This window comes from Diceros bicornis, chromosome 8 (assembly GCF_020826845.1).
Source record: "Diceros bicornis minor isolate mBicDic1 chromosome 8, mDicBic1.mat.cur, whole genome shotgun sequence".
In the NCBI taxonomy this organism is placed as follows: Eukaryota; Metazoa; Chordata; class Mammalia; order Perissodactyla; family Rhinocerotidae; genus Diceros; species Diceros bicornis.
Genome location: NC_080747.1, coordinates 77,425,578 through 77,439,257, shown reverse-complemented (window position 1 = coordinate 77,439,257; position 13,680 = coordinate 77,425,578).

The window sequence follows — 13,680 nt, the reverse complement described above, 5'->3', positions numbered from 1 at the left end:
GGACGCCGCCACAGCATGGCTTACCAAGCAGTGCGTCGGTGCGCGCCCGGGATCCGAACCAGCGAACCCCGGGCCGCCGCAGCGGAGCGCGCGCACTTAACCGCTTGCGCCACCGGGCCGGCCCCTACATGCACATGTTTTGAATAGCAAAATTCTGTTGGCAGCAAAGAATTAAGGAGACAATGTGACACAACCACCATAGCAAATGTCTTTGGGAACACTTTGCAAATTTGAATGTTGGTCACAGATAAAGATGAAAGTAAAAATAAAAACCCAAAACATAAATACTATATTTATGGATGTACACACTACTTTTAGGCTTTAAAATTTATTTTATAAAAATAAATAATTCACACCTGAAATCAACAATCCAAAGAGGCTTATGCACCCCTATGTTCATTGCAGCATTATTCACCATAGCCAAGAAGTGGAAGCAACCTAAGTGTCCCTCGACTGACGATTGGATTAAGAAAATGTGGTATGTATATACAATGGAATACTACTCAGCCATAAAAAAAAGACAAAATCGTCCCATTTGCAACGACATGGATGGGCCTGGAGCGTATTATGTTAAGTGAAATAAGCCAGAAAGAGAAAGACAAACACTGTATGATCTCACTCATATGTGGAATATAAACCAACACATGGACAGAGAAAACTGGACTGTGGTTACCAGGGGCAGTGGGGGTGGGGGGTGGGGGGTGGGCACAAGGGGTGAAGGGAGTCATATATGTGGTGATGGACAAACAAAAATGTACAACCCAAAATTTCACAATGTTAGAAACCATTAAAACATCAGTAAAAATGTACAACCCAAAATTTCACAATGTTAGAAACCATTAAAACATCAATAAAAAAAAAATAATAATAAATAAATAAATAATTCTATTTCTCACTAATGCCAAGAAACAAGGATAAAAATTCTCCTTCAATGGAAAATTTTAATAGAAAGAAAGACAGTGGAATGAGGATTTAAATTTTTTTTTTTGCCAGATAGCTAATCTACTTCATTCTCTCAGTTTTTAGTTTTTGTCATCACACACTTTGTTCTTTTAAATAAAACATAATTTAAAGTAGGTCTAGTCACAATGAATGAGAGAAATTCATGTGTATTGAATTCCACTAGGTAATTATTTTGTTGTTGCTGGGTACAAGAAGTAACAAGAAATTTTTATGGCACAAATCTTGTACCTATATCTAGGGGCTGTAAAATATAAAGCATTTAACTATTGCAGTGGATAACTGCCTTAAAAAGATTAAAAAAAAGAGCATATAGCTTAGAGGACTGTTAATAAAAAACCAAGTTCATGGTTTTTTATTTCTATGGTTTCTATGTATTTCTATAAGAATAGTTTTTCTGGGGACGGATACTGTACTGGGTCTCACAGGAAGCTATGCAAAATTTGTGGATGATTGTGGGGGAAAGAAAGTGTGGGGTCTACATGAAATAAGCATTTAATTGAGAATGTAAAACATGATTCCAGGCAGCTCTGGCTACCACAGGGATCCCTAAGATCAACGTTAGGCCTGATGCCCCTTGGCCTGCTGGGCTGGAACAAAAGGCTTGCTGTAAAGGACCACCTTCAGCTTCACTTATCTCAGTCCTGTAGTTTACACGCCAAAATAAACAAGTTCCTTTTAGGGACATGGGCATTAGTATGACATAAATATCCAAATTAGTCAGCAACTGAGCAACTTTGAATTCTGTTTCATGGAAGGCTCTGATTGGAAGTTCTGCGTTGTTTTTTTTTCAAACCAGCCATCACTAGGCACAGACATTATAATATCAAAGTCAGTTCTCTCTGAAATGTTGAATAGAGAATAGGAATAATTAGAGTGAAAAAAAGTGCAAGATCCCAGGAAGATTTGACTTGTGATTGAAAGGAAAATGAATTCATTTATTTTTATAAGCAAATATCTTTCAAAAGTCTAATCATTGTTGTATTCAGGAGGTAAAATGAGAAAATGCTGATTTCACCAGTATAAAAAAAGAACAATGCTATCACCAGCTACTCATTTCATGAAGAAGACTAAACCTAAATAGTAGGCATTTGAAAAGATGGGTTCTGAACATTACATTGTACCACAAACGTTGTATGGCAGAGGAAAAACCTGATTTCACCAGATGTATTAATTTTAAGCAGAGATGAAAACCACCAAGGTCAATTCAGCATAAGCACAGGAAAAATGTCTATAATTACTTCCATGTTATAGAATATTATCTTGACAATCTAAATATTAGAAGAAACAAAACATTTAATTCACATAGTGGAATGCTTTCTGACTCTACTTTCTAAGCAAAAAGAAGAAAGAAAAATTATAGATACATTAAGAAGGAGGGAAAACATGAAAAAAACCAGTATATTAACAAATATTCTAACATTTGTAAAGTGTCCTCTGACATATGGGTTTTCATCTTGATTGGGTGAGCAGAAATAGGCTATCAGCCTGTTCTCTGAGACAATAAATAAAGATAAAAGTGGCGGCAGGGAAGGAAGGACCTAGAAGGAGGAATTCTTTAAAAAATTTTCTCAGCTGCTTTTTTGCCTTATTTTCAAAACAGTGCATTTGTCCCGTGGGATACAGGGACACAAAGTAACAGCGTCGGTGGCCAATGTGGAGGCCTGTTTGTTAGCTTACACGGCTGTAAAGACTCGCGACTCCAGAATAAGCTCTTTGTCTTTAACTTGAGTTTCATTCTTTCGTAATAGTCCTGCGACAGCAGAGCAAGTTCTGAGGAAGAAGATCTAAGAGACTAGAGAAAAAAAACAATAAGACTAATTTGAGGACTCCCCTGAAGTAAATCTGAAACCATAAAAAAAAGTATTTTTTTGAAAATTGTTAAGAATCCATATCATGCCTTCATACTGCCTACACTCTAAAGAATAACATGTTGGAATATTTTTCCCTTACAATATTCTTATTAATGGTAAGAAGTAACATTGTGGAGGTCTGACTCTATGAAAGATACTGTTTTATGTGCTCTACATGTATTATCTCAGTTAGTTCTTATACTAACAGTAGGAGATAGGTGCTATTATTATCTCCACTTCACAGAATGAGGAAATAGGCATAGGTAGTTTAAGTACTTTGCTCAAGGTCGCATAGCTAGTCATTGGAGGTGGACAGATTTTGAACTCCAGAGCCCATGCTTCACTGCTATGCCACAATTAAATGCATGGTTTATTTAAACTATAGAACAACCATCGAGTCATGATTTATCATGTAAATATATCTTCAAAGGTGTTGATTTCAGTTCACCGTTTCATTACATGACAAACACTTCCTGTTGAAGATTGAAGGAAAGGATGTGTGATGTTCAAAAATACTATCCGCATGTTTAGTAAACTTGAGAAATCAGAAAAACCACGGAAGGCTTAACTTTCAGGAATGTTTTGGGCCTCTGCATTTTCAACTGAAAGTTATAACTTGTCTACTTAGCTATCATATACCCATAGGAACACGAGTAAATACAACGAGCAAAGAAAGCTACTAGATGTAAATACTCTCATGTTGTCTCCACGTTGCTGCCAGGGCCGGCCAGAGCCTTCTGGGAGCGGGGTGGTGGTGGTAATAGCTCTCAAGAGAAAGCCACGGCAAAAAGTCTTCCACTGTAAGTCTGAATAAAAACAAAATATGAGATACATATTTAATTATCAGGCTGTGAGAGGAGTTAAGGGGCAAAGGCATGTAGTAACAATTAAGTTCAAGTGAGGTAGCTGGTGAAGTAAGAGGGAAAATGAATATTTCACTTGATTCTAACACATTGAGTTTGTCTTTCAACTACTACACAAAGATAATCATTTCAGACAATAAAACATTCTGCCTCAGTCTCTGATTTGGCTTTGCCATTGGATTTTTTTCCCCCTAGGGTTAACAAGAATCAGGCACAGCAGTAATTTCTTATGAAAAAGAAATCCTCTCAGGCCCATGTCTGGGTCTGTGGAGCTGATGGATTGCTTCTTTTTTTATAGAGCCAAATCGTTTTTGTAGGAATCAGCTTTCAAGTGTATAAATTTCAGTTTGGAAATTATTTCTCGCAATATTTGCTTTCAGTAATTCTTTTTTTAACATTAATTAGCTGAATAAATCCACTAAGGGACACAAAGTGTTTCTGCAAAATAATACGATAATTTGTATTGAAAATGTGATTGAATGTGATTGAATACTGGGAAGAAATAAAAGACATAAAAGGATCACAAAGGGAATAACTTTGTTCTAGCTATTCAAAATGTGAGATAAAATATACTTATACTTTCTTCTGTTTGATATAATATATCTAATTTTTCATCCCATTTTGCCTTTCTGTCCCTGTATCCTCTCTCAGTTTAGACAGTGTCTCCTCTGTTTATTTGTTACAAAGATTTTGGTTGTGACTCACAGTTCAGAATAAATGCTGACAGCTTACAGAAAAAACTTTCAACTACTGAGATAAGTTTCAATACTAACAAAAAGTAAGCCTTTTCTTACTACTACGTCCTTTATGAGCATTAAAGGCACAGTCAAGCCTCTTTCTTATACACCAACAGATTTTTATTGTTGTGCTATTCATATTTTGATCATTTGTATTTTTAAGTAAAAAAATTCAATCAAATGGACACCCGGAGTATGTCAGATAAATGTAAATATTTTTAGCTAGGCTATGAAAAATGGTCTTTGCCTCATTGAAGGGAAGTTTAATAATATTTTATATCAAGAATGAAAGTTAGGTCAATTTTCAATCAAGGTGCTCTTTGAGTTGTTTTGTTTGTTGTGGTAACAGATTTGTATTAATGCAAACATATTAGCTATCACATTCAATGACAAAATGCATTGATAATGCACCAAACAAATTGTGATGAAATGGAGAAAACACTGGAGTTGGAATTCCATGATCTGGGTTTGGATCCTGGTTTGCCGCTTACTGCTAGTAAGGTCTTGAAGTAAGCCAGTTTATCTGTGTTGGCTCCATTTTTCTTATCTGTTTAGTGGTACTGGTAGTTTATACCTCACAGGGGTTTTTTTGTGTGTGAATTAAATATCATAATGCATATTAAAAGATCATTATGAATTTTACCATGTGGGACTTGAATCTGTGCCTTGGCACCCATATACCCAAAAGAACACTTCCCAAGTCAAATAAGAACACATTGGGATTCTTAGTGAACTCTGCTGCTGGAAGTGAATTCTCAAAATAGAAATGTAAGCTTTTAAAATGTAGCTTTTAGAGATTTACCTCTAAGCTTAGCAGCAATGACAGATGTAATAGTGATGTAGACAGAAAAATAATTAAGAACTAATAATATCCACATTTAAAATAAATTGTTGCCTCTGCTTATGAGAAGGAAGAGAGAGGAGGAAAGAAAGAGGCTAACTTTGTTCTTTATACGTCTATAAACAAAAACTGGTGAGGAACATCTGATCTAAACTGAACTCTTCTTAGTATTCTTTTATAGGAAATTTATGTTTAAAGTTCTTTATAGAAGGAAACTCAACTCTAAGTTTTACATAGAAAACGTGTCAAAAACTTCTATAAAACTATCACTTTCTCTTCTTTGAGCACTTATGAAATTGTTTTATAATTATTTTTCACATGCCTGGAACTTCTGTCAGACTATGAATTGTATTCTCCAGAGATACGAATGGAAGAAAGAAGGAAAGAAGGAAAAGAAAGAAAGAAGGAAAGAAAGAGGAAGATGCCTCTACTTCATTAATTTAGTAAACATAAATTGAAAAACTTTTAATTGTCAGGTTTTGGGTGTGTAAAATAAAAAAATATGACCCTGATTTCAGAGAATCTAGTCTAGCAGACATACTGGTGAATAAGAGGCAGCTAGTTCAAGCGCTGGCAGACGAAGACATATAAAGGGTGTTTGGGGAGTGGCACTTAAAAAAGATTTCCTTGGGAGGTAAAATTTGAGAGAACTAGTAAGTGAGCTAAAATGATGAAGTTGAGGAATTGTAGTCCAGACAAGGTAAAAAGCAGTCGAAAATAACAGAGGCAAGAAACAAGAACATAAGGTCTATCTAGGTCAAGCTACGGAGTCTGAATTTTATTTTTAAAATTTCAAATGAACTACTAAAGGAATTTGAGTTGGGGAGTGACATAATTGAAATTGAATTGTAGAAAAATTATTCTGCCATCAGAGTGAGTAATAGACCGAGGGAGGTGGGAATTGGGGAGGTGAGAGGGAGGATAAGGAGGCTAGTTAGGGACTCTGCAGTGATTAGAGTAAACAGAAATGAAATAAAGAGATAGTAGGAAAAATGCAGAATTGTATACATATTTGAGAGTGGTTAAGGAGGTAGAAAATATGGGACCCGATGATCGATGTGCTGTTGAGATAAAAGAATCTAGGATGACTACTAAGATTTTTGCTTGAACAAGTGTGTCATGGTGCTAGTAATCAAGGAAAAAAAAGCACAAATGGGTTTTAGAGAAAAGAAGGTGAATTGAATTTGGGACTATTGACATATTGAATCAAACTGAGTTTGAGAAGCTTGTGGGATGTCCGGGGGATGTATAGCAGACGACTGGATATGGGAGTCTACAGTTGCACTGTCAGTAGCAATACAATGCAAACCATGTATATAATTTTAAACATTTTAGTAGTCACTAGGCACATTTACGTATAGGTTTCTGTGTGGATATGTTTTCATTTCTCTGGAATAAATGCCCAGCAGTGCAATTGCTGGGTCATATGGTAAGTGTACATTTGGTTTTTAAAGAAACTGCCAAACTGTTTTCCAGAGTGGCTGTACCATTTTGCCTTGCCATCAGCAATGTATGAGAGTTTCAATTGATCAACATCCTTGTCAACACTTTGGTATGGCGAGTTTTTTTTGTTAAAACCATTCTGATAGATGGGTAGTGATATTTCATTGTAGATTTAATTTGTGTTTCCTTGATGGCTGATGATGTTGAGCATCTTGTCGTGTGCTTATTTGCCACTGTGAAACTTCTTTGGTAAAATGTTCAAATTTTTTGCCCATTTTTGGGGGTGGGGTGGTTTGTATTTTTATTCTTGAGTTTTGAGAGTTTTTATAAATTCTAAATACAAATCTTTTTCAGATATGTGATTTGCAAATATTTTTTTTCCCAGTCTTTGTCTTGTCTTTTCATTCTCCTAGTAGTGTCTTTCACAGAGCCAAAGTTTTACATTTTGATGAGGTCTATTAATTTATTCTTTTGTGGATTGTCCATTTGGTGTACTACCTAATAACTCTTTGCCTAATCCCAGGTCATGAAAGTTGTCTCCAGTGTTTCCTCTAAAAATTTTATAGTTTTATGTTTTCCATTTAGATCTGTGACCCTTTTTGAGTTAATTTTTGACGTTTAGATTGAAGTTCATTTTTCTGCCTATGGATGTTTAATGGTTTCAACATCATTTTTTGAAAATACCATCCTTCATTGAAATGCCTATATACCATTGTAAAAAATCACTTGGATATATTTTATGTTTTCTCTTTCTGGACTCTCTTTTTTTTTCCTATTGATTTATGTGTCTATCCCTTCACCAATGCCCCTGTGGGGAGAGAGGGAGAATCCCCCTCTGCCCTTTCCCTTAAGGTTCTTATGTCTGGCCAAATAATTAACAAGACAGGTTAGCAGGAGAAAATAATACTAAGTTTAATAACATGTATACATGGGAGAAACTCAGAAATGAGCAACTCGTCCCTCTGTCTAAGCTGCTTGCTTAAGTATTGTAGCTAAAGGTGAGGAAGGTGTTGGGGGTGGGTAGTGGTCTGGGACTTCAGAGGGCAAGAAGACAATTCTTTTTAGGGTCATCTATAGATAATGTGGTCAGGGAGAGATAGAGTTTTTTTGATAAAAGGGGCTTGATGCCCCTCCCATTGTTACATCTATTTTACATTATCATTACAGCCATCATGATAGAAGATCAGTTCCAGGAAGGAGCCACCATGTCAAATTCTTTAGGCAGTTAGTGGAGGAGGTCAAATGTCCCTCAAAGAAAACAATCAAGATAAAGAGATATATTTCAGGGTGGCCAAATCTTGATCTCCCACACCCCCATTGTCTTGATAATTGTAGATTCATACTGAGTCTTAAAATTGGGTAGTGGAGTCTTCCAACTATATTCTGCTTTAAAAAATTATTTAGATTCTTCTAGGTACTAGTTATAATCAACTTTTCAATACCTTCAAAAATTCCTGATGGGATTTTGACTAGCATTCTGTTAAACATATAGGTCAATTTAGAAACCATCTAAATCGACATCTTATATATATTGACTCTTTCAATCCATAAATAAGGTATGTCTCTATTTGTTTTGGCCTTTGATTTTTTTTCAGTAGCATTTTGTAGTTTTCAGCATATAGATCCTACACATGCTTTATTAGATTTAGGCTTAAGTATTTTTTTTTTGGTATTGAACGGTATTATTTTTTAAAATTTTAGTTTTTAATTATTTCTTGCTAGTATATAGAAATAAGATTGATTTATTTAATTAAATATTTTATTTTGATTCACAGGCAGTTGTAGGAAATAATATAGAAAGATCCCATGTATCCTTAGTTTCACTGTGTGTGGATATACCACATTTGGTTTATCCATTAGTCAGCCGATGAACATTTCGATTATTTCTACTTTTTTGTCATTAGGAATAATACTGCTATGAACATTTGTGTACAAGTTCTTGTGGGAATGTATATTTTTATTTTTCTTGAGTATACACCCAGGATTGAAATTGCTGGGTCATATGGCAACTCTACGTTTAACTTTTGAGGAACTGCCAAACTGTTTTCCACAGGGGGCTGAAACATTTTACATTCCTACCAGGAAAGGACAAGGATTCTAATTTATTCATATCCTTACCAAAACTTGTCATTTCCTGCTTTTTTGATTCTAGTCATCCTAGTGGGTGTGAAGGGGTATCTCATTGTGGCTTTGATTTACATTTCCCTAATGACTAATGCTGTTGAGCATTTTTCCTGTGTTTGTTGCCATTTGTACATCTTCTTTGAAGAAATCTCCCTTCAAGTCCTTTGCCTATTTTTTAATGGGTCATCTTTTTGTTGGTGAGTTATAACATATTTACATATTCTGGATATTAAACCCTTATCACATATATGTTTTGCAAATATTTTCTGTAGGTTGTCTTCTTACTTTCTTGATAATGTTCTTTGATGCACAAAAGTTTTTTATTTTAATGAAGTCCAATTTATCATTTTTTCTTTTGTTGCTTTTGCTTTTGGTGTCAAATCTAAAAATCCATTGCTAAATCTGAAGTTATGAAGATTTACCCCCCTGTTTTCTTATCAGTGTTCATAGCTTTTGCTCTTATATTTAGGTCATTGACCTTATATGTAGGTCATTTGAGGTAATTTTTTGCATATGGAGTGAGGTACCAGTCCAATTTCATTGTTTTCCGTATGGTTAGCCAATTGTCTCAGGACCATTTGTTGTAGAGACTATTCTTCCCCTATTGAATGATCTTGGCATTCTTGTCAAAAATCAATTGGCCATAGATGTTTGGGTTCATTCTGGACTCTCAATTCTATTCCATTGGTTTATATGTCTTTCCTTATGCCAACACCACACTATTTTGCTTACTGTAGCTTTGTAGTAAGTTTGAAATCGGGAAGTGCAAATCCTGCAACTTTGCATTTCTTTTTCAATATTATTTTGACTGTTTGGGGCCCCTTACATTTCCATATGAATTTGAAGATCAACTTTTCCATTTTGGGAGGAAAAAAAGCCATTGGGATTTTAATAGAGATTGCACTGAATCTGTAGATCATTTGAGGAGTATTGCTATCTCAAAAATATTGTCTTCCAATCTATGAACAGAGATCTCTTCCATATATTTATGTCTTTTAAAATTACTTTCAATGATTTTTTTTGGTTTCAGTGTATAAGACTTACAGTGTCCTTGCATTCTCTTGATTACATTTATTTGTAAGTATATTCTTTTTGATGATACTGTAAATGGAATTGTTTTCTTCATTTCATTTTGGGATTGTTGATGGCTAGTGTATAGAGATACAACTGATTTTTGTATCTTGATTTTGAATCCTGCAACTTTGCTGACCTTGTTTATGAGCTATAATAGTTATTTTGTAGGTTTTTTTGAAAAGATTTTCTATATATAAGATCCTGTCATCTTCGAACAGAGATAGATGCGTTTTATTGCTTTTTATTGCCTAATTCTGTTGGCTAGAATCTTTAGTACAATGTAGAATGGAAGTGGTGACAATGGACACCCTTTTCTTGTTCCTGATCTTAGGGGGAAGGCCTCCAGTCTTTCACCTTCAGGTAACATTACCATAATGTTAGCTGTGTGAGTTTTTGTAGATAAACTTTTTAAGGTTGAGGAAATTCCCTTCAATTCCTGTTTGTTGAGTCTTTTTCATCATAAAAGGAATTTTGCCAAATGCTCTTACTACATCTGTTAAGAAGATCATGTGTTTTTTATTCCATCATTCTATTAATACAGTGTATTACAATGATTTATTTTCATATGTTGAACCAACTTTGCATTCCTGGGCTAACTCCCACTTATCCTGGTGTGTAATCCTTTTAATATGCTGCTGAATTCAGTTTTTTAGTATTTTGTCGAGGATTTTTGGATCTATATGCATAAGGGATATTGATCTGTAGTTTCCTTTTCTTGTGATGTCTTTGTCTGGTTTTGGGGTCAGAGTAATAGGGGCCTCATATAATGAGTTAGAGAGTGTTTCCTCCTCTGCTATTTTTTGGATGAGTTTGAAAAGGATTGGTGTTAATTCTTCTTTAAATTAAATATTAGTGTTTACCAGGAAAGCCATCTGTTTCTGAGCTTTCTTTTTTTGGAAAATTTTTGATTACTGATTCAATCTCTTTACTTGTTATAGGTCTATTTATATTTTCTATTTTTTCCGGACTCTGTTGGTAGGTTGTATGTTTTTAGGAATTTGTCCATTCATCTAGGTTATCTAATTTATTGGCATATAGTCATTCATAGGATTTAATTTCAACCATTTTTACCTGTGTAAGGTCAATAGTAAGGTCCCCACTTTCATTCCTGATTTTAATTTGAGTTTTCTGTCCTTTTTACTGGTCAGTCTAACTGAAGGTTTGTCATTATTGAGCTACTCAAAGAGTCAACTTTTGGTTTCCTTGATTTTCTATATTATTTTTTTGTTCTCTATTTCTTTATGAGGGAAATTGTTTCATGGTTTTCTTTTCTTGCAATATCTTTGTTTGGTGCTCATATCAGGGTCATTCTGGGCTCATTAAATCAGCCAGGAAATGTTCTCCCTTCCATTTTCAGTAAGAGTCTGGACTGTGGGCAGTTGTCTACCCTGTAGTTCATTTCTCAAAGCTGTTGATATTCTGTTTATGGTCAGATCTGTATATGTGCACCTCAAGACCAAGTCTAGGACTTTATACACAAATCTATTGGGTTGCTTTCTTGAGCTCCTTTCCCTTCTCAAGCTCCCCAACACATCTGCTTCCTAGAGTTCTCTTTTCTTGGTCATCTTGCTAGAACACTGGGTTTTAGTTACATGCTCTGCTGCACACTTTCCACATCTATGTCTGCCCCCATGGCCAAGGCAGAGAATGGGGAAAAAAACATACTAGCATATTTCCCCAGCTTTTTCACCAGTAGAGATGCCCTTTCCATCTCCTTGGACCAAAAATTGAGAGCTTCTCTTGAAACTCTTTCAGTTTGCACCCAGTGTGCAGTTCTGGGTTTCTGTCTGCATATCCAGGACAGGAGATACTAGAAGAAAAAAGAAATGGCAAATTCAAATCTAGTTCAGTGGGGTCCTTTGGCTTCTGGTTTCTGTAGCTGCTCCATGCATCTATCCAGGGTTTTTAGTTTCTTTCAGTGGGTGGGACATTGTGGAGTGAGTTTACTCCACCTTGAATGGAACCAGACCCCTCCCTTTTATTTATTTATTTATTTATTTATTTATTTATTTATTTATTTATTTAGTGAGGAGGACCAGCCCTGAGCTAACATCCAATGCCAATCCTCCTCTTTTTTTTGCTGAGGAAGACTGGCTCTGGGCTAACATCTGTGCCCATCTTCCTCTACTTTATATGGGACGCTGCCACAGCACGGCTTAACAAGCAGTGTGTTGGTGCACGCCCGGGATCCAAACCTGCGAACCCTGGGCCACCGCAGTGGAGCGCGTGCACTTAACCACTTGCGCCACCGGGCTGGCCCCCCTTTTATTTATTTTGATTGTGTTATTTCTAAGAATTCTTTATAGTGGGGCCAGCCCCGTGGTGTAGCAGTTAAGTGCGCGCTCTCGGCTGCTGGTGGTCCGGGTTTGGACGCTGGGCACGCACCGACCCACCACTTGTCAGGCCGTGCTGTGGCAGCATCCCATATAAAGTTGAGGAAGATGGGCACAGATGTTAGCCCAGGGCCAGTCTTCCTCAGCAAAAAGAGGAGGATTGACATGAATGTTAGCTCAGGGCTGATCTTCCTCACAAAAAAAAAAGGAATTCTTTATAGTGGTGATGGTGAGGAGGATGGGTGTGGGGTTAAGGAGCAGCAGAAGTGGAAAAGGAAAACAAAGAATATTCACTCCCCATTCGGCCCAATTCAAATACCATTGGCTTTTATTCTGCATTTAAGTGAAGCCCTTGCAAAGCAAGCATGGATATAAAACAATCTGGTTTATGTTTTAGAAATATCTTTTCTTTTGTTGAATTGAGAATGTATTGACAGGGAGAGGGAAATCTAAGAGCAAAAGCAGATGAGATCATTTCTGGTTCTTGCTTGAAGGATAAGTTACATTTTGGTCCAGGACTATTCGGTCTCTTTGTTTTGACCCTATCATTCTGACTCTAGGAATGTTTGACTGTATTTAATCAAAAACAAAAACACAAATTTGCAATGTAAGTATTTTCTGAAACAAGCCCAAGTAAGCCAAATTACTTATTTTATCATTTTTTTACAGAGAAGTTGAAGTGTGTCCTCTATTTTACATTTCAATTTTATTAAACTGAAATAATTTCACCACTGTGAATCTTTTTCATGTAAATTATACAGGGAAAGTTTGTTTCTTCTTTTTGGGTTCTGATATCAATTTTTTAAAAATCTTTTTTGTTAAGAATGAACTTGGAGCAAAGGACTAGTTAATCTAAATATTTCCCTATGATTTTAAATATTTGGTATGATTTTATACTATTTACTACGTTTTATATAGTATACATAGTACTTTAAAAAATTGTGGTAAAGTTTGCCATTTTAACTATTTTAAGAGTACAATTTAGTGGCATTTAGTACATTCAGAATGTTGTGAACCATCATAACTGATACCAATTTTAGTAATAAATTTTCTATCTCTATTCTATAATTTTCTACCAAATTGAATTTTTAAAGTAAGATTTATAGATCAAGTTTTTATTGTGTACAAATTAAGTCATTATTGGTTTAATTTTATGTTTATTATGATATTTTCTAGAGTATAGTATTTTAAAATGAATAAAAGATAGTTTGTAGTTATTTCATAGCTAATCCATGAAAAATTGTGAGCAATTCCCTTTGGATTTTCCTGTTTTTTCTATTTCCAGTATTTGGATTATTACAATGTTATACTAATTCTTCACTATACTTCTGACTATTCAATGCAGAGAATACTAACGTGGTCATGCTGATAGTGGAGTATATAGCAAATACTTACTTACCTACAGTAAGTTCTTAAAACAGTAAGATTAAAATATTTTTGAAGTCAACTTGT